Source organism: Nannospalax galili, unplaced genomic scaffold (assembly GCF_000622305.1).
Source record: "Nannospalax galili isolate Female #2095 unplaced genomic scaffold, S.galili_v1.0 scaffold561, whole genome shotgun sequence".
NCBI lineage: Eukaryota > Metazoa > Chordata > Mammalia > Rodentia > Spalacidae > Nannospalax > Nannospalax galili.
In genome coordinates, this window is record NW_008344825.1 from 739,938 (window position 1) to 760,993 (window position 21,056).

Below are 21,056 nucleotides of genomic sequence, written 5' to 3' on the forward strand. Positions count from 1 at the left end.
TATCAATCACTCAAGGAGGAATTTCATTCAAATACATCATTACTAATCTCTATAGTATAATTATTTTTAAGAAGCAACACAGTCTTTTCTATAGCTCTTGGATGCTGTCCCCTCCCTGGTTTTCTAATTTCATTATTGTTTCCCTGTAAAATAATCTAAACATCTTGTTGTGGAGAAATATCATTTACAGTAAAAGTATACTCCAGGCAAAAACTCTACTCTTTGGGCCGGAGAAATGGCTCAGCAGATAAGAGCACTGGCTGCTCTTGAGGAGGACCCAGGTTCAATTCCCAGCACCCAAATGGCAGCTAACAGCCGTTCATAATTCCAGTTCCAGGGGAATCTGATGCCCTCTTCTGACCTCTGTGGGCACTGCAGGATACGGATGCACTTACTTACATGCAGGCAATATGCTTATATAATAATAATTAAACTATTAAAAAAACCCTAATCTTCTTGCTCTAAATGATATCATTAACTCATTTAAAAAGGAGGAAAAGTTTTCATGCCATTATCAGAGCTAAGGTTTAAAATCCAACTGTACTTACACTATTGCAGTATTTCACGTAGATACTAAATGCAGTATCTCACTTACCTCAAGGCAGTGCCTTCAAAGTGCAATAAGCACACGAGGAAGAAGGCAACACATGGAAAACAAATATTAGAACTTATATTTCATCCTTATATTTCATGCTGTTTGTGTGCACATTTCATTATGTAGTGAGCAACATATGTATGTGTTTTAAAAATAAGTGCAGCAGTAAGGTATGAGTAAACCTTACTAAGGGCATATAGGATTTTGACGATAAATCGTCAGTGAAATCTATCAAATCACCTGGTATACTGAGACACCCCTGGGTGTGTGTGAGGACATTTCCAGGGAGGACAGGCTGAGGAATGTGGGTAACAAAAGTTCCTGGGCTGGAGCTCAGACTCAGTAAAAGGTGAACCAAGAAATCCAGCAGAGTGTTAGGAACCCCTTCTCTGCTTCCTGGCCCCGCACGATGTGAACCGAGCTGCTCTGCCATGCCTTCTTCACCAGGATAGATTGAACCTTCTGAAACCATGAGCTAAAACAAGTATACCTTCCCGAAGTTGTTTCTGCTAGGTATTTTGTCAGTAAAAGAGCTGATAAAAGATCAAATATGTTTAGATCAAAATATTACCACCAGGGATGCTATTAAGTGTCTTTTTAAATAAGTTGTGCTGAGGGAGTAGTAGACAGAGACTATAAAAAATCTAGAAAGAAAAAGGAAGAAAAGAAGGGGATGTACTAACCAAAACCTCCTTTGTGACCCAGGTTAAAGGTGGATTCTACCTGGGGATTGGGGAGGAAGGGTAGTAAAGAGAGAGAGGGAGGAAGGAGATAACACTGAAAAAGCCATAGGAAACATATAAGGGTCCTTAAAAATCCATACATAGTATATATGTATGCTAATATAGACTATAACTCTTTGTGCCTGATTCTTCTACTTCATATGATGTTTTCAAAAACCATCCATGTTGTATCAGTTATCAATAGTTCTTTATTTGATTATGTGTTTTGCTCAGATCCAGGCCCCAGTTCCTCCCCTTCAATTACTCCCCTATTTTAGTTTTCATGCAGTTTGATATATTTTCTAGTGTCTCTTTTGATTTCCTCTTCAAATCTATTTTATTTATCATTTTCATTTTATGTGTATGAGTGTATTGCTTGTATGTAAGTAAGTGCACCCATGTCATGCAATGCCCAAGGAGGTCAGAAGAGGGTTAGCTGAGAATTGAGCTCAAGTCCTCTGTAAGAGCAGCCAGTACTTTTAACTGCTGAACTCTCTCTAGCCCCTAGAAGTATAGCTTTTAAAGGCCAAACATTAAGGTATTTTCATATATTGTAGTTAATGATTTTCAAATTAATTATATCATGGTCAGAGAGCATATTTTTAAAAGTATTTTATTTATTATTTTTATTTTATGTGCATGAGTATATTGCCTGCATGTAGGTAAGTGCACCCGTGTCATGCAATGCCCGTGGAGGACAGAAGAGGCCGTCGAATCCCCTGGAACTGGAGGTACGGACAGTTGTTAGCTGCCATGTGGGTGCTGGGATTCGAACCTGGGTCTTCAGCAAGAACAACCAGTGTTCTTAACCACAGAGTGCATATTATATCATTTCTTTTCTAAAACTTAATAATGCTTGGGCCTGTGAGATGACTAGGCAGGTAAAGGTGCTGGCCACTAACCCTGATGGCCTGAGTTTCATCCCCCAGAAGCCATATGGTGGAAGGAGAGAACTGATTCTACAAGCTGCCCTCTGACCTCCATAAGTGTGCTGTGGCACATTTGCCCAAATGTTCATGACTATGCAGAAACATCCACACAAAATAAATAAACATTTTACAATTTTAGTTAGACTTTGACTTCTTTAGAACTCCTTCCTATTCCATTCTGGATTCAGTCTTCCAACAGGACACAAATCTGTCTTCAAACAATGACCCTACCTAAAGCCTTCTAAAGGCTCCTAAAAGGAAGGTCTCCAAGCCAGAAAGACCAAAGTAAAATCTGCCAGAATAATATAATTTAGCTGAAGAAAAAAACCTTTCAAGTATCAAACGTTGTTTACTCAGCATGAAATAAGAATTATGTACTTAGAGTTTTGTACCTGATTATGGAATTTCACCAAGGGCAAGATGCTATTTGAAATATTTATTGGTCACTGAATTATTTTCTATGTCAATACTGTATGAAGCATTCTATATGCCTTAACTTATTTAATCCTACCACAGTGCTACAAGATATCTAGTATTATTATCATTTCTATCTTATAGATAAGAAAATTAATGCCTAATAAAGTTTGGTGACTTTCCCAAAATTCACACATCTAGTACAGCCCATATTTAAAATCAGATTTAATGTATTCCAGTATACATTTTCTAACACTACATCTCCTTTTTGGCATGAGTGGTACTTATAAGCAATCCATAGCATGATGATCTTTTGCTCTTGGGAACAAAATATTTAATATCGATAGTTAAGACTTCCGTTCTACTCTAGTATGTGCTTCCCTGGACACTTTGTGTGTGAATATGGTTATCTTTTTTATTTTTAACTTTTTATTTACATGTGTAGACAAGTCTCTGATGGGAAGTTTTGAGATACCAAGAAGACTTCGATAGGGGAATTGTTACAGTCATAGTTCTAAACAGGAAAGAATGGGACTAGAGGAGGAGCATTAAGTCTCTACCATGTGCCAGAACCTGCCTACCACTTCCACAAAGTTATCTCATTTACATTACTATGGGCAGTTATAGAAAAGCAGAGTCATTAGGCCAAAGCTGCCTGTAAAGATGATGTCCTTCTGACAAATACACAATGGTATTTGTTAAAGGAAAAATCTTGATGGAGTACTTTTGTACAGTGTACAATGATCTGTGTAGAACTGCTATGGTTAACAAACTGGAATCCATGAGGCTATGGGGAATGGCTCTGTGGAAAATATCACACAAGCATAAATATATAAAATGGTCCAAACAGCTCTCTTTGGTAAGAGACACTCTCTTAGGTATTACTTGGAGAACATACATGTTAAATTGGAGTTAAATAGCTTTGAAGCTTTAGGTATGTGTGCTTAAACTGGAAAATCCAGAGAGGTCAAGAAACTACTAGGAGTCATGGTGGGGAGTAGAAGTGGCACTTGGAGGGGAGATAGAGTACGGTGATATAAAGAAGAGAGCGGTATAATGGGCTAGGAAGGGTTGGGGTGAGGAGTAGAGGGCATGGTAAAGGAGAGGAGTGATAACTGACACTAAAAGCCTTTTGAAAAGGTCATATGGAAACCTACTACGATAGAAGCTTCTTTTAATATATAGATATACATAAAGAGTTTAAATGGAGGTTCCCTATAACAGGGGGACAATGCCCCTATCAGACAATGTAGGCTAGCAAATTAAAAACCATGAATGACTCCCTCCTTTGGAGCTGTTAACCAAGGAGGTCAACAGACCCTCAAACAATACTGGTTACTGCCACTGCTCTTTGTTTCCCTACAGAACTTGACGGTAAGATCATACTGGCGAGATACTACATATGTCCATCAGAAAGAACATGGAGAACTCAAGCTGGTACTGACCTCAAAGCTTTATCTCTACTGCCTAGCTTTCATAGTGCCGGACGGTGCATGTATGCTACCAGAGGAGAAAAGTAATGATCAAACTTGCCCAGCTGTGAACCCTGTGAACTACAATAATGACCGGCCTGGGAAGATGTGCTCACTGATGCAATAGTGGCATGATTGTTACTGGAGAAACCAACCACCTTCTGCTTGGATTTAAGCCCACTTCACAAGACAGAGTCCATACCTGGCATTCTTTTCAGGGCCAAGAACCTGTAGCTAGGCAGGGCATAGGCTGTAGGGGAGAACTATGACTATGATCCTGCTAAATAGACATAATATTAAACCAACACCCAATGACTTATTGTTATACCCATAGGTTAGTGAATCCCTCAACTCTCACCAGAGTACCTTCTCCCTACAGAAGCGGTGATTAACACAGAAACTCACAACTGGTCAACATGAAGAAAGTATGGAACTGCAGAGTGCTTCGTCTTAAATGGACACCTATATCATACCTTCTTGCTCAAAAGGCTTAGGGATCACTGCAGAAGAGGAGGCAGAAAGATGGTAAGAGCCAGAGATGGTGGGTGAATATAAAGACACTATATTTTCTGGACCCAACAGTGTATTTGCACATATGAACCCATGGTGCTTGCGACAGTATGCACAAGACCTATGCAAACCCATGCCAGACAAAAGCCTAGCATGAGAGGGGAGGTGAGCAAGAAGCCCCAGCCCTAGCTGAGGAACAACTGACAGTTGATAGCTGTTGGGAGAGGGAGAGTCAGCTTCCTTTAAGGGCATGATACCAGGTAGGTTGACCATGCTCCTGGGTATGGACCCACACTCAAGAGAATTTGGGGAACACAAACTAGACTTGATAGGCCTAGAAATAAAGAAGAGAGGGCATGAAGTGAGGGGAGGTAAGGGAGATGGGGGTGGGGTCTGAATATGATCAAAACATATGAAATTCTCAAACAATAAAAATATTATTTAAAAAATTTAAAAGGATGGCACAGTTTTAGTGGTGACTGAATCTCTCTGCCTCAAGACTTGTATCCTTCAGCTTCTAACTAGAATTCAATATTGGCTAAGGTGTCCTTTCATTCTTGTGAGTCTTGGGCAACCCAATCCTTTGGGCTCTTATCTACCTGTCTGGGTTGTACATCCTTTTTCAGATGCATGTTCTCAACAGTGGACTCTGACATAGGGATGTGGGTGTGAGCAGCTTGAGAACTAATCCCGAAGGATCCCTTGAGGGAGTGGGGAGAGTAAGACAACCTGGGCAAAGCTCAACATACAGTATACGTGCCAGTGCTATTTTGCCAGGGCCTCTGGAGGTGCATCCATGACACCTACAGAACTGACGACCTGAAGCCACTGGTTTCCAGCCCCCACAGTGTAAGAGATGCCTCTGGTGATCTCAGCATCCCACTATACCAGACTGAGCATGTTACACGAAACTGTCCACCACTACTGCACAGGGAGGGCCAGACAATGACATGGAACATTGCAGGTGACTGTAACAGCTGCAATGCCAGCATGCTTACTGCTATTGAAACATATTCACTTTATTATTTTCATAGGACTTACTGTTCTACCCACAGATCAATGCATCTCTCAACTCTCACCAGAGAAGCTTCCTTATGCAGCAGATGGTGATTAACACAGAGACCCAAAACTCCAAAACTAGTCAATAGGGAATAAGAGACTGCAGGGTGATTATCCCCAAATAGGATACCAATATCAAATTCCTGCCTCTAAACGTTTAGGGATCATTGTGGAAGAGGGGGCAGAAAGATTGTAAGAGCCAGAGGTGGTGGATAACCATAAGGAAACAGACATCTGGGCAGTTACTCATATGAACTCACAGCAATGGTGACAGTATCCACAAGTACCTTGTAAGTTCAAGCCAGACAAAATCTCAGCATAGACATGGGGATTCTTTAAGAAACCTCAACCCTACCTGAGGAATGATGGAAAACTGGCTGCTGGAAAGGGGAGACTCAGTCTTTTTTAATGATGTGACTCTTGGTATGTTAACCAGGCTGCAGAGGCTGGATCTACACCAAAGGACATTTTGGGACACAATTTAATTTTATAGGCTTTATTATATTTATAAAACAGAGTACATAAAACTGGGGGAAGAGTAAGGAGGGGTGCAGATAGGGGAGGAGAATTAAATATAATCAAATTTTATTGCATGAAATTCACAGAAATTCAATTAAAAAAAGAAAAAAGATCACATTTCTCATTGACTTACTTCAATGAATTTATGGTCTCTAACTAATTTTTTATTCCCCCTTTTGTTCTAGGTCAGTAACAGCAGTCCAGTTTAGAGGATATAAGTTGATTCAAATACGCAAATATTTCCTTCATTTTCATGTGTGAATAACACACAGTCCCCATATGTTTCAGTTTTACTACCTGGCAGTAAAGTTTTGATTGAGTTTAAAAGGGTGATAGAAGTTGGCATTATTCTAAAGTTTAAAGAACACTCTCACTTTAACGTCCACAAAGAAGTCCGTCTGCTCTGAGGGGATCAGTGATTTGCCCAGCTCCCAGTTATACGTATTCAAGCCTAAGAATGGTGGTTCTCTTTAATTTGGGGGAAGGACACATCCATCATGAATGCTAGTTTGAGTTCGTTATAGTTTTCAAGTAGGGCAAGTCTTAGTTTTCAGTTATGATTTCCGACTATTAGCAACTGCGGCAGAAATATGTCACTCTGTGGGTGGGGAGTTAGCTCGGGGTTGAAGAGCTTGCAGCACAAGCATAAGAGCATGACTTTGGATCCCTAAGATGCACATAAACACCCTGTATCAACCTCTGTTGATACACCAATATCAACACCATAGGCACTCCTACACCCCCCCACACACATTGCACACACATGAGGGAGGGGAGATATGCTATACTTGTTTTGAGTATAATTATGAAGCCAGATTTTCTGGTTCAAATCCTAGCTTCACCATATGTTAACTGCATGATTCTAGGCAAACCATTTAACCGTGGGTGCTTTAAGTTCTTATTTAAAATGTAGAAAATAATAAGCAGCTATAAGACTGCTATAAGGAGCACATTAGTGAATATATGGAAAATGCTTAGCTTGACATACAGAGACCTTCCCAAGACCTAACCTTCACTGAGTTTTCTGTGGATTATTTAGTGAACTCTGTGAATCTGGGCTTTAAATTTTCTAATAACTAAACTTTAAAAAATTATTCAAATTTTCAAAAATATATATATATGTCTTGGTTTCTCTTTAGATCGTATAACTTTTAAATGAACATTTCTTAAAATTTTTTATGAGTATGTACACACACATGTGTAATACACACATGCGCACACATGTACACACATGACTCAAGCATCTTTCTTTTTTTAATTATTTTATTTATTATTTTTATTTTATGTGTATGAGTGTATTGCTTGCATGAAAGGTAGGTGCACCTACCTAGATTGTGTTGTACAATACCCGCGGATGCCAAAAGAGGGCGTCAGATCCCCTGGAACTGGACTTAGGGACAGTTGTTAGCTGCCATGTGGATGCTAAGAATCGAACCTGGGTCCTCTGCAAGAGCAGCCAGTGCTCTTAACCGTTGAGCCATCTCTCCAGTCCCCTGGATTGTATACCTCTTTCACCTTTTTCTGATAACTAAATTTAAGTGGCATGTCATCCATGTCTTCAAACTCCTCTGACAATGACCCATCCTCCATACTGGAACATGGAGCAGGTGGGAAAACAGGCCATGGCATTTATTCTGCTGCAGTGAGTTATGGCTAAAGAAACACCTGTGGATGTTAGCATAGGCTGTTACCCTCAGTATGTTTCCTACACAGCCCTGAGTGCTGAGACCTGGTTATCATGGTTATTACAAAGACGGTGCAGAGACAATTAATAAAGACTCGATGAGCTGTCTCTTTAAAGTCCTCTGAAGTTATATGTTTGCTTACCTATTTACTAAGCACCTCAGTGTCAAACACTGAGTAGATACTGAGGATAGAACAGTGAATAGTTTAGCATTCCCATCCTTTTGAAGCACGTGTTCTACCGGGGAAAATAGTAATAAATTATATAGTGTGCCAGCATCCAATAGGGCTGTGCAAACAAAGCACAGAAAGGCAGCAAAGAGTGATTCAAGTGGAAGGTATTTCAGAGCAGGAAGTTAGGGAAGGCTTCTCACAGACGATGATGCCATTGAGTGAAGGGTGGAAGTGCAGGTGGGACTCACACACACACATCTGAGGGAACAGCATTCCAGACAGAACATTCAGAGAACTGTGTGAAAACAGAAGGAAGAACTGTTCTTCCACTACAGGAGCTCTCCCAGCATACCCAACACAAGTGTTAAACGAGGTGATACCCAGGCTGGCTGTGACACTCAACAGGAAGCACGTGATAGGTGCCTATGAGCTTCGCCCTCAGAAGTGAAGGTCTTCCTTACACAAAGCAGTTCTGTCAGATCTGGCCAATGTGACTCTGATGTCAAGAAGAATCTCCAAAAGATCATGTGCCCAGCTTAGGACTAGGCCCTCATATGGTGAGAGGGGCATATTCTACTGGCTGCAAAAAAAAAAAAAAAAAAAAAAAAAGAAAAAAAAAAAAAAAAAAAAAAAATCAACATGCAAACCTTCCTATCTCCTAATCAAGAATGGTAGGCTTTGGAGGAAAACAAATCATGTGCTAAGCTTAAATGGTTTTGAAAGGAAGCTGAGTTGCTACTTTAAAAAAATTAAAATTAGTCATTCATGAGAGAAAGAATATAAATGCCTATGTGTGCCAGCTTCAGAGCCTCATTATGCGAATGTGCTGTTCTGGGGGCAATTTAGATGCTGTAAGGAAGGCTGCCTGTGAAGCAGCTCTCCACTTGCAATACAGGTTTCATTTCCACCACTTAAAACCTCCTGTGTCCTAACAAAGAGGAGAAAGAAGAAACCGTGTCATTGTTCCTCTTGAACCTCATGATGCATTTTTAAAAACCCATAAATAAGTTAAAACACTGTTAACAATCATAAATGAGCATCCGTAACTAAGGGTCAGAAACATGAGAGAAAAAGCAATGAGACCACGTTGAGAAAAAGCGGGGAGTCAACCAAAAAATCAACCTCATTTATCAGCAGGTACAGGGTTCTCCCAGCCATGGTCATTAACGACATTCATTCCAAACTTAACAGCCACATTTGTGAAACACTTGAAAATAGTTCAATTTTCAATTCATTTTTATATCTTTATCTTTGATTGACAATTTTTCTTCATGCTGGCAAGCTCAGTGAGGATTTGAATACATGGTTAGCAACCTTCTAAGAGTATAGATAAACCCATCTATTCAGTTATCTATTCACTCTTCTCTATGTACAATCATTTACAACCATTTGGGAATGTTCACTTCAGGTTAGAATGAACTTGCTGAATTGATGTCAGACTTCCGATGATTGAATTCATTTATCAGAATCATTTGTTCTTGAAGCCAAAATGGTCTTGATTTTTCCTTATCATGACCTAAACATTACCAAATTTGAATGTGCATTCTCACTGATGATACCAAGTAACTCCAGGTCGAATTATAAGGAAATAGTGAGAATGCAAAACTGCATCTTTAAACATGTGCATGATGTTTAGGTCTACAGTAATTACAGATTGAAATTTAAAGACCAACACAAAGTGGTTCTGTCTTTATCCAGCCACTCCCGTGTTTTACAGGTACCGTGAGGACTTTTATTACTTTAGGTTTCTTTTCTGGATAGCTTCTACTGAAGTTCGAATCCACTGAGCGCTCTTTTGTACTCAATAGAAAACAGAAGCAATCCTGCCTTCACATGGTTTACTGAAACACAACAAGCCCTTGTTCCTTCTTTTCTTTTCATAGTTAACATTTAATACAATGCATACTTTACATATGATTTTTAATTTTTAACATTTTCAAAAACAGCTTCATTGAAGTATACTTATCTGAGGTTTATCTCCATTTACTTGATGTCTTTTTATGTGCAAAATTCAAAATTTTGTATAAGCTCAATTTATCATATTTTTCTTTTCTTTACTGTGCTTTACTGTGGTATTTAAGAACCCTTTCCCAGGGCTATGGTGATTTACTTCTGTTTTCCACCAGATATTTTCTACTTTTAACTCTTTAAAATGTCAATTTGACTTCTCTTTTGTATGTGGTATGAAGTAAGGGTTTAAATTCATTTTTGTAAATGTAAATATCCAAACATTCCAGTATCACTGGTAAAAAGATTATTCTTTTACCCAATGAATTACCGTAGCACTTTGCTCAAAGATCAGCTGTCATTAAGGCAAAGATTTATCTCTTGGCTCTGTGCTCCTGCATGAAGTACACATCCTCTTCATGTGGTGCCACATGGCTTCAGTTCCTGGAGCTTTATAGTACATTCTGAAATCAGCAAGCCATGTTCTTTTTACAAAAATATGCTCTTTTATTTATGGATTTCCATGTAAATTTAGTTTACATGTAAAGTCAGTTTATCATTCTCTAGAAGTCCTCACGGAAGTTTTCCTACTAAAAAGCCTGATGAATTTAAGGGAGAACTACCATACTGAATCTTCAAATGCACTCTAAGCTTATTTAAATCTTTTAATTTTAGAAGTTTTATAATTCTAGCATACTAATCTTTGGCCACTATTTTTAAATTTATCCCTAACTTTTTATATTACTGTTATAAATGGATTTGCTTTCTTAATTTCACTTTAAATTGCTCTTTATTGTAAAAAAATGCATCTTGCTTTTGTTGATTTTTATTTTTTTTCATTCTGCTGAACTCATTTACTTTTTTATTTTTACTATCTTTGTTTTCGTGAATTCTAATGGCTTTCCTGCAGCTATTCATGTTTTTTTCTAACTTTTAAAAAAATTTTATTTATTATTTTTATTTTATGTGTATGCGTGTATTACCTGTATGTAGGTAAGTGCACTCATGTAGTGCAATGCCTGCGGAGGTCAGAAGAGGCTGTTGGATCCCTGGGACTGGAGTTATGTTACCTGCCATGTGGGTGCTGGGATTTGAACCCGGGTCTTCTGCAAGAACAATCAGTGTTCTTAACCACTGAGCCATCTCTCCAGCCCCGGTTATTCATGTTTTAAATAAACTACCTTTGCCTTTTTCCTCTTCAATATGGATACCTTACATTTACTTCTTTCCCTTGACTTATTACAAGGAATGATAAATTAAAGATGCTGAGGAGATATGACTCAGCAGTTAGCAGCACTGACTGCTCTTGCAGAGGACCTGGGTTCATAGCCCAGCACCCACATGGCAGCTAACAACTGTCCATGACTCCAGTTCCAGGGGATCTGACACCCTCTTTGGACCTCTGCCGGCATTGAACAACATGGGTGCACTTACCTACGTGTAGGCAATACACTCATACATGTAAATTTTTATAAAAAATGGTGAGGGGAAAAAAGTCTTTGTTCCTGACTATAGGGGACGCTTTCAATCTTTCACTATAAAGTATGATATACAAAGTTTGCCAAGACCACCTTCTCCTAGTTTGTGTAGACTGAGGAAGGGGTGCTGGATTTTGTTACACGGTTTATCTGTCCATGTGAAAGTAATCATCGTTTCTGTTCTTCATTCCAGCAATAGGGCTTGTCTAACTAGTATCAGTTATTGTCATGTATCATGAAGAAAAACAAGCATAGCCCGAGGAAGCAGTGGGATGCTGAACCAACATAGACCCATGAGAGTAACAGGAGGAGAGGAAAGAAACACAGGACAGAAACACTGAAGTTACAGCCCCACACCTACCAAACATGACTAAAAACATTAACAACGACACATGTAAGGAGAGCAAAACATCCAAGTATAATGAATAACAACGGTGCCTAGGAGGATCTCACTCAAACTATGGAGAGTCAAAGCAAAGAGAACCTTGAAAGTAGCAAGAGGGGAGGATCACTGTGCAGAAGGGATGTGCAATAGGATTAATACTGCCTTCTCACTAGAAACCAGGGAGACCAGAAGACATTCGGATATATTCAAAGCAATGAAAGAAAGTTTCTCAACCTAAGATTCTAAATTCAGTCAACATATCATTCAGAAATGAAAAAGAAATTAAGACTTTCTTAAGTCATTGAAAACTGTGGGAATGTGTTACTAGCAAATCCACCTTAAAAAAACAGCAGAGGCAGTTGTGATAGTGTTAATTACCAACTCGGTGAGTGTGGGTATTTGAATGAGAAATGTCTCCCAAAGGCTCAGGTCTTTGAACATTTGGACCCCAGTTGGTGACACAGTGTGGAGGTTTAGGAGGTGCGGCCTTGCTGGAGGAAGACTGTCACTGGGGTGGGCTTTTAGGGTTCGTGGCCTTGTCCTACTTCCAGCTTGCTCTCTCTGCTTTGTGTCTGTGTCTGAAGATGTGAGCTCTTAGCTTCCTGCTCCTGCCCGGCGCCTGCCACTCTCTGTCACTCTTCTGTGCCATTACAGAGTCCCTGCCTCCAGCCATAAGCCAGAATAAACTCCTATCTCAGTGACTTTTGGTCATGGTGTTTTATCAAAGCAACAGAAAAGTAACTATTACAGTGCGATTTAAAATCATCATGGAAATGAACCTCTGGGCATGTCTGTGAGTGAGTTGCTAGATTAAAGTAATGGAGGTGGGAAGACCCACCCTAAATGTACTTGGTACCATTTCACCAGATTTAATAGAAAGGAGAAAGGGTGCTCAGAGGCAATCATCACTCTCTGCCTCCTGACTGTGGACACTGTGACCAGCTGCCACATGCTCCTGCTGCCACGAGTTCTCCACCATGATAGACTGGACACTCAAACTATGAATCAAAATAAACCCTTCTGTCAGGTATTTGATCATAATAAGAAAAGGAAGTAATTCCTTCAGGCTGAAATGAAAGGATAGTACATAGTACTTCATATCCAGATGATAATATACAGAAACAAAGACATGTAAATAAGTACACAAACATAAAAAGCAGCATAAACATTTTTGTTTATAACTTCCCCTAGACAATCTTATTTAAAACCATAAAACAGCCTTTCCGGCGGTGACGACCTCCCTACAAGAACATGCCTCTTGCAAAGGATCTCCTTCATCCCTCTCCAGAAGAGAAGAGAAAACACAAGAAGCACCTGGTGCAGAGCCCCAATTCTACTTCATGGATGTGAAATGCCCAGGATACTATAAAATCACCACAGTCTTTAGCCATGCACAGACGGTAGTCTTGTGTGTTGGCTGCTCCACTGTCCTCTGTCAGCCTACAGGCGGAAAAGCATGGCTTACAGAAGGATATTCCTTCAGGAGGAAGCAGCACTAAAAGAACCCTGAATCAAGATGAGTGAGAAAGCATCCCAATAAACACATTTTGGATATTTAAAAAAAAAAAAATCCCATAAAACAGCTGTGTATGGTGGTTCCATGTCTCTAACTCCAGCACTCAGAAGGCTGGGGCAGGAGGATAAAATGTTTAAGGACAACCTGGGTTCTACAGTGAGTTCAAGGCCAGTCTGAGTCACACAATATGACTTGGTCCCTGTATGGCAATCTGAATGAGAGAAGTCCTCCACAGGTTCTAAGTATTTGAATACTTGTTCCCAGGGGTGCTGCTGAGGCAAGCACATGGCCTTACTGGAGGAAGCATGTCACTGGGAGCAAGAGAGTTCAAAGCCTTCAGCTTGTTCCCTCTGCTTCCGTGCTTTTGAAGATTGTGAGTGCTCTGCTTTCTGCTCCAGTGCCTCCTGTCTTCCCTGCCATGATGGAGTCTTAGTCCTCTGGAAAGCCCTCTAAACTCTTCCTTCTTTTAGGTGCTTTGGTTGTGGTGTTTTATTGCAGGAGCAGAAAAGTAACTCATACACCCTGTTTCAAAAACAAATACAAACAAAACCCAAATTTTTTCTAAGATTTGTATTTCTTTTTAAAAAAAAAGAATACAAAGCAATAATTATAAACTCATGTTTATGAGCACAAAGTATATAAGATGTAATCCGTAAGACAAGAATATTGCAAAGGAAAGGAGAAAGAAAAGAACTTAGTTTTTATATACCATTGTAATTGAGTTAATACCATACGATATTGTATAAATTGAGATGTTAAATGTATTAATTCAATACTATACTAGATTGTTATAAATTAACATGTTAAATGCAATCTCCAGGGAACCTACTAGAGAAAGTCTTTTGGGAAAAATACATATAGTAAAATAAATACAAAGAAATTAAAATGGTTCAAAAGAAAATGTTTCATTTAGGGCTGGGAAGATGGCTCAAACACTAAAAATACTTGCCATGCAATCTGAAACCCGAGTTTAATTGTTGACTCTACAAAGTTGTTCTCTGTAACATGTGCGTCCTGGCACATGATTCACCATCACACAACAACAACAGCAACAACAACAACAGTAATGAATGAAATTTTAAAAAGAAAATATTTCAAAGAGAGGAACAAAAAGACATAATGGACATAGAAAACAAAGAGCAAAATAGCAGCTATAGATCCTGTGTTATCCTTAAGCATAAGCGAATAAAACACTCCAAACAAAAGGTGAAAACTGACAGAATAAATTTTTAAAGAACCCAACTATGTGCTGTCAAAACACATTTATTTTAGATTCAAATCAAGCAGTTGATATTTTATACATGTATGAAAAGGTCATAATGAAACCCCTTTATTTCATACAAAATATATTGATAAAGTTTTCTAAAAACACAAACAGCTGAAAGTATAAAAAGAGAAAAAAGACACAGTACACAAATGGGAATCAAATGGCACTAGAATACACATATTCATCTCACAGGAAAGAATAGACTTTAAGGCAATGCTTATTACTAGAGACAAAAAGGACTTTTTGAAGCATATTTAATTATTATTTAATATTGTAATGACATTAAGGAGTCAACCTACCAAGTAAATAAAAGCATATACATCAGAACTAGAACTCTGAAATAGATAAAGCAACACCTGACAGAACTGAAAGGTGACATAGAAAAGTCAGTATGAACATTGGAGACTTCAGGACTCCATTTCAATAAGGTGGAGCATAAGTAGGAGAGCGGCAAAGACCTAGACAACTTGAGCAGCTCTGTGAACCAACTAAACCTAACAAGACATAAAATAGTCCGTTCAACAGCAGAACATACACGTGCTTTTGCAAGTGCACAGGAAATACTCTCTAAGGTCAACACCACATGTCAGATCACAAAGCAAGTCTCAATAAATTTCAATGACTGAAGTATTACAAAATACTTGCCTATGAGGAAATAAAACTAAAAAAAATCAATAAAGAAGGGGATAGGTACTACTAACTTAAAGATGGGTCAAAGAAAAAAATCACAAGGAATTAAGAAAATACTCTGAGATGAATCTAAACTAAAACACGATATACCAATATGAAAATAAAACAGTCCATAGAATGGGAAAATGTAACTTCAAATCATGATCTAATAATGGTCAAATGTCTAGAATATAAAGAACTGATACAAATAAACAACAAAAAGACATGATAGAAGTTAAAATGGGACTGTATTTTATATAGACATTTCTCCATGAAAATAATATGTGGTCAATAAGCAAATGGAGAGTTACATTATTAACCAGTGGGAAAATGCCAATCAATGCCCTAAGATATAACGTGTATCTAGCAGCATGTGGATAACAGAAAGACTAACTATAAGAAGTGCTGGTGAAGATGTGAGAGATTGAAATTCTTACATGTTACTCATGGGAAGAAAAAAAATGGTTCTCTGCCTCACTCTGAAGCAATTTTTAGATATACAGAATTTGTTAGGCCCTCAGTAGTTATACACCTAAGACCGATCAAAAAGTATGACCATATAAAACCTTGCACCTAAATGTTAATATTATTAATAGTAGTTAAAATGGAAACAATCTGAATGTTCACCAGTTGATAAGGGAATTAACAAAATATATATATTCACACAGTGCAGTACTATTCATATCTCAAAAGGAATGAACCATTGATAAATGCTAAAACAAGGATAAGCCCTGAAAACATTATTTTCAGCTCTAACTGAAAGTCAGGGACAAAAGATCACATATTGTTCCACATATCTGAAACATTCCACAACACAGAAAGAGCTGGGGGTATTAAGGGAATGAGGGAAACTGCTAATGGGTACAGGTACTTCCTGGCATAACACTTTATAACACATAGTGGTTGGGGCTGGAGAGATGGCTCAGTGGTTAAGAACACTTGATGTTCCTCTGGAGGACCCAGGTTCAATTCCCAGCACATGGCAGCTAACAATGATCTGTAACTTAAGTTCTGGGGTATCTGATGCCCTCTTCTGGTCTCTGGGGCATTGCATGCATATGGCATACTAACATACATGCAGGCAAAACACTCACACACATACAATTAAAATAATAAATAAAAATATATATTTTTTAAATCATGTAGTAGTGATGGTTGTAACAACTAAGAATTAGAGTCAAAACCACTGAATCATACACTTTAAAAAGGTGAATTTAGCCAGGTGTGGTGGCACACGCCTTTAATCCCAGCACTTTGGAGGCAGAGGCAGGCAGATTTCTGTGAGCTCGAGGCCAGCCTGGTCTTCATGGTGAATCCAGGACAGCTGGGGCTACAGGGAGACCCTGTCTCAAAAAGAACCAAAAAAACAAAGTGACAGGTGGTGAATTTACTTTGCATGGTATGTGAACTACATCTAAATAAAAAAGGGCGATGTTACTAATTCAATCACTTATTGCTAATTGGGTAATGATTTGTTAGAACAAAAAATGGCATTTTAGAACAAAAGCATTAGAAAAAATAAGAGGTTTTTATTCTACTACTATGAAATATACAAGTTTATTGATAATACTCTTGTTCTGGGACTATGAGCCATAGCTGTGGATGGATTGTTGACCTCCCCGCCCCGCCCCCCCCCAAAATGCTATAAGCAAGTCTTAATCCTTGCTACCTGTGAATCAGACTTCATTTGGAAATAGGGCCTTTGTAACCAAATTAATGTAAAGTTGCTGGATTAGGGTGGGCTGTAGTCTAATGACTGCTGTCTTTACAGGAAGAGAGAAATTTGGATAAAGGCACAAAGAGAAGACTCGATGTGAAAATACATTTAGAGATTGGAGAGCTACACACCCAGAAATCAAATGCCAAATATTGCTGACAGCTCTGAGAAGCTGGATAGAGGCATGGTATGAATTCTCCACTGTGCCTTCAGAGGAAACCAGCCTCCCAACAGCTTCATGTGGGGCGTGTATCTTTCAAAAACAGTAAGTTTCTATTGTTTTGTTTGTTTAATAAGACCTGGTATGCTCCCTTTTATTTTTTTATTGAATTTTTGCAATTTTCATGCAGTATATTTTGATTGTATTCAGATCCCTTCCCTCTCTGTACGCCCTTACCATGTCCATCCACTGGAACCTGTTTAACCTACCTACTAAGAGTCACATCCTTGAAAGAGACTGATTTCCAGCAGCTATTGGCTGCCAATACTTTGGGTTTTCTTACCCACTTCCCCACATCTATTCTTGGATAAATTTCTATTGTTTTAATCCAATCTGTTTCTGGTGATTTATTAGCACAACCCTAGGAAACTAAGATAATAGGTTCACACTGTTATATATTAAAGCAAGGGTTACAGAACCTCCATTTCCTAACATACATCAGGGCTATAACATGGCATTCCTTGCACTTTAAAAGTGGGCAGGAAAACACTAGAAAATATGAGCTGAGGGGCTGGAGAGATGGCTCAGCGGTTAAGAACACTGACTGTTCTTGCAGGTAGAATCCCAGCACCCACATGGCAGCTAACAACTGCTTGTAACTCCAGTTCCAGGGGATGCCACAGCCTCTTCTGTCCTCCACTGGCACTGCATGACACAGGTGCACTTAGCTACATGAGCTGTCTAATAAATCTAGGGTATTGCTCCCTACGATGTATTTTCCTTATTGGTTTATCAGCCTTACCTTATTGACTTTTCTCTTTACTTTTCTATAAAAACACTTATTTTCAAACAACATTCACTTTCCTTAGAGAAGCTAGAGTTGGGGTGTAATCTGCCTACTCAAAACAATCTCATATAAAAGAATTCAGATTATATAAATTTATATACCATACACCCTCTTACCTTCCACACATATTTGTTTTCATGAATTGCCAATGGACTTACCCTTTAAACCCAGCTCTCTAAACTATTGTTCATATGTAGAATCAGGACATTGCTTGTTCCATTTAATTGACTATTTTGTCAACCTGAACAGTACCACTTTAAATTATCACTTTCCAAAATTTACAATAAAATGATATTTGATGGAAAATGTATATTTTTAACAAATCACAAATCAATTAAAGATTTTAGATTCTCAATTATCAATATAAAATACGATACAAACTGATTATTAAAGATCTCCAATTATATAGAGTCAAGGAAATTTAAAATTTACTACGTTTCCTATCAGCAGAAATCTGACAATATCCAACAGGGTAAAAGGACTCTGTGAGCTATCCTTAAATGTCTCCAATACTTATTGTTTAGCTATTTCTATCCTTTCTCATTTTGCTTTCCTGAATGTCCCTCCCTAACTGGGGATAATTCTAATGCCTTAGACAGACAATATATACATTCTCTTGTTCTATGTTTACATGTTAACTTCATACATCTTTAAATGGCTGATGTTTCACAAGTACACAGGCATACACATATGTGAATGTTCACTATAACACTAATACAAAACAAGAAATACTTGGAGGACAACACAAGGATCTGAATAAGCAGAATTAAGCTATGCTCACGTGTTATACATGGCAGTCAGTAAAAAGAATGGAATGATTCTCTCGATAGGTAAAGTAAAAGCATCACTGTCATTACCAAACCAGCTGCTGGAGAGTATGAAAGTTAGGGTTCTTTTTGTGGGAAAAAGGGAAAATGCCACATACACAAATAATTAATATCTGGAGTAGCTCACAGAAGCATTAATACCTGTTCTTGTAGAGAGTGATTCCAAATTTTCTTATTATAGACATGCATTAATCTATTACATAATACACTATGAACTGGAAAGCTTTAAGCCCATAAGAGCAAAGCAATTATTAGTAGCTAAGTATTCATTTGAAATAAAATAAAGAACACACAGGGTCTTAACAATCAATGTTAAAAAGGATTCATTGCTGAGATGTCAAGGAAGATACTGTAAAACTTCACAGGTCCCAGGAGGACCTGCAGATAGGGCTCCTCTGCCAGGCCCAGAGTCATGTGGGGGAATCAATAGACTATCCTTCGAGCTAGGAACACAACAGTTTACTTACAGTGGTTTATCGAGTACTTAGTTCAATGGGAGTGGACAGTTTGTCAATAGCATTCTAATGGATGCTTTGGAGGACATTCAGTGCTGTCATATACAAACTGGAAGGCTATATGATAAAATCTATGTCCCTGGAGTCAGAGAATGATCGTTTGTGGAGGATCTACAAAAACAGGAAGGCGTGTCTTCCTGCAGGGTCTGAGGACGGTTTTGGTTATTATAGATTATGTTAATAGTAACTCACTGGCGACATTTTATATATTCTTTTATTTTATAATTTTCTAGAAAATGGAAAGTGAAATTAGAAAGCTTTCTTTTTAATTTAAGTTAGCCTGAAAACTTATCAATGCAAACACATTTCCCAATTAAGTTAGGCAATATGAAAAACTTACTACTTGAGCAAATTCCTATTGGCCTGAAATAATCTTGAAATGTAGAAGCAAATTAAGTTCTTCAGTTCCAAAGTCAAGTCTAGTTTCCAACTCAAGGCTAAAGTGTTTATAGGAGCTTTCATGCTGGCATTCGAGGCATAAAGTAATGCTTCCTAAAAATGTTCAGTAAGATGCCCAGCTGATTTTATGAGCAGAAGTCTAACAGCATCTTCACATTGGGTTTCTGAAGAATTCCCTATTTTCTCTTTTCTTTTCAATGAATGAATGAATGAATGAATGAATGAATGAATAAATTAATTAATTTTACAGTATTCAGGGAGGAATTCACATGCACACTCAAATCACTTTCAAACACTTCCAAATTCTAGGGGCTACTAGGCTCTCCTCTCTTGAGTACAACAAATACACAAATAGAGAGCGTTTCTATTTTCTCTATAGAATTTTAGGGCAGTATAATTTGGGCAGCAAATGCCCGTCATTTTACTAAACATTGAACATTGTTAGATTTAGGAGAACAGAAAAAGGAAGGAGTTTAAAGTTAAGAAATAAGAACGAGAGCTAGACCTACAATAGGCAAGGACTATGCTCCTTTTATTCAAGAGAATATAGAAAAGGGCCTGTGCTCTGTCCTCAGATACAGACATCAGCAGAGCAATGTGCATAGGAACTCTGTTGAAAGCAGCTGTAGGAATTTGTGTGGTGTCAGGTGTCAGAGTCCTTGGGGTACTTGAGGGTCTCCTTCCTGAGGTTGTTTTCTCAGGATGAGCAGGCAAGGTTATCTTTTGGCACAGCAGAAGTTAGGTTGACTCTGCAAACAGTCTCTGTAGTGATCAGTTGATAAGGTCAGGCCACCAGAGCAGGCCTTGGCACAGCAGGAGTTAAGTCGCCCCTATAACAGTCTCTGTCAGCCAGGGAAGTGACCAGTTGATAAGACCTGATCAAAGGCCAAGCCACCAATTTAGGCCATTTGGCTACCTTGAGGAATTAATGTAAGGAAGCTTATGACTCTCCTGTAATTTACACATTCTATCAAACATCCCCTGAATGGAGGCTCCCCAAATCATGTGGCAGAAATGGAACACTGTCTGAAGACACTGTACTTAAAGAAACATCTGTATGATTCTAAACTGAGGCAGTATTTAAGAAAATTCATTTAATCTCTACTCTTCTATATGGCACTTTTGATGAGGAAAAAAAAAATCCCTAAAACTTTATGTAAATAATAGATTTACAGTGATAGGCCTTCCATTTTTGTTTATTTAAAAGGAAAAGGTCTCTTACGGTACCACGTGGTCTAAAACTGAATAGCTG

The 21,056-nt window shown here is 38.4% G+C and overlaps 1 protein-coding gene and 1 pseudogene across 13 annotated transcripts in view; one reads left to right on the plus strand and one right to left on the minus strand.

Annotated features, from left to right (window-relative positions):
* The window catches only part of CUNH3orf67 (chromosome unknown C3orf67 homolog), a 273,967-nt gene that overhangs the window by 173,021 nt on the left and 79,890 nt on the right, over window positions 1-21,056 (minus strand). The window lies entirely within an intron of this gene.
* On the plus strand, window positions 12,873-13,441 carry LOC115071703 (annotated as a pseudogene).